At 41.7% G+C, this 1505-nt stretch overlaps 1 non-coding gene across 1 annotated transcript; it reads right to left on the bottom strand.

Annotated features, from left to right (window-relative positions):
- Positions 1–341: 341 nt before the first annotated feature.
- On the bottom strand, positions 342–449 carry LOC148564229 (small nucleolar RNA R71). The gene has a single exon (XR_015883847.1). It is a non-coding gene; the product is annotated as a small nucleolar RNA R71 (small nucleolar RNA).
- Between the last annotated feature and the right edge of the window lie 1056 nt (positions 450–1505).

Raw genomic sequence — 1505 nt, 5'->3', positions numbered from 1 at the left:
CTAATTCCAATTTACATGGAAGAAGCATCTCCATTCCTGCCATTGGAGCAAACAATTTTGAGCTGAAACCTCAATTAGTTTCTCTGATGCAGCAGAACTGCAAGTTTCATGGACTTCCATATGAAGATCCTTTTCAGTTCTTAACTGAATTCTTGCAGATATATGATACTGTTAAGACTAATGGAGTAGATCCTGAAGTCTACAGGCTCATGCTTTTCCCTTTTGCTGTAAGAGACAGAGCTAGAGTATGGTTGGACTCTCAACCTAAGGATAGCCTGAACTCTTGGGATAAGCTGGTCAAGGCTTTCTTAGCCAAGTTCTTTCCTCCTCAAAAGCTGAGTAAGCTTAGAGTGGATGTTCAGACCTTCAGACAGAAAGAAGGTGAATCCCTCTATGATGCTTGGGAGAGATACAAAGGACTGACCAAAAAGTGTCCTTCTGACATGCTTTCAGAATGGAACATCCTGGATATATTCTATGATGGTCTACCTGAATTGGCTAAAATGTCATTGGATACTTCTGCAGGTGGATCCATTCACCTAAAGAAAACGCCTGCAGAAGCTCAAGAACTCATTGACATGGTTGCTAATAACCAGTTCATGTACACTTCTGAGAGGAATCCTGTGAGTAATGGGACGCCTATGAAGAATGGAGTTCTTGAAATTGATACTCTGAATGCCATATTGGCTCAGAATAAAATATTGACTCAGCAAGTCAATATGATTTCTCAGAGTCTGAATGGAATGCAAGCTGCATCCAACAGTACTCAAGAGGCATCTTCTGGAGAAGAAGCTTATGATCCTGAAAACCCTGCAATAGCAGAGGTGAATTACATGGGTGAACCTTATGGAAACACCTATAACCCCTCATGGTGAAATCACCCAAATCTCTCATGGAAGGATCAACAAAAGCCTCAACAAGGCGTTAATAATGGTGGAAGAAATAGGTTTAACAATAGTAAACCTTTTCCATCATCCACTCAGCAACAGACAGAGAACTCTGAACAAAATACCTCTAATTTAGCAAACTTAGTCTCTGATCTATCTAATGCCACTGTAAGTTTTATGAATGAAACAAGGTCCTCCATTAGAAATTTGGAGGCACAAGTGGGCCAGCTGAGTAAAAGGATCACTGAAATCCCTCCTAGTACTCTCCCAAGCAATACAGAAGAAAATCCAAAAGGAGAGTGCAAGGCCATTGACATAGTCAACACGGCCGAACCTGGAGAGGAAGGGAATGACGTAAATCCCAGTAAGGAAGACCTCCTGGGACGTCCAGTGATCAATAAGGAGTTTCCCTTTGAGGAACCAAAGGAATCTGAGACTCATCTAGAGACCATAGAGATTCCATTAAACCTCCTTATGCCCTTCATGAGCTCTGATGAGTATTCCTCTTCTGAAGAAAATGAGGATGTCACTGAAGAGCAAGTTGCCAAGTACCTTGGTGCAATCATGAAGCTGAATGCCAAATTATTTGGTATTGAGACTTGGGAGGATGAACCTCCC

Source organism: Arachis ipaensis, chromosome B5 (genome assembly GCF_059453495.1).
Source record: "Arachis ipaensis isolate K30076 ecotype BB chromosome B5, ASM5945349v1, whole genome shotgun sequence".
Lineage (NCBI taxonomy): Eukaryota > Viridiplantae > Streptophyta > Magnoliopsida > Fabales > Fabaceae > Arachis > Arachis ipaensis.
Note: the sequence above shows the minus strand (reverse complement) of the source record. Positions and strands in the feature narration are given on the sequence as shown.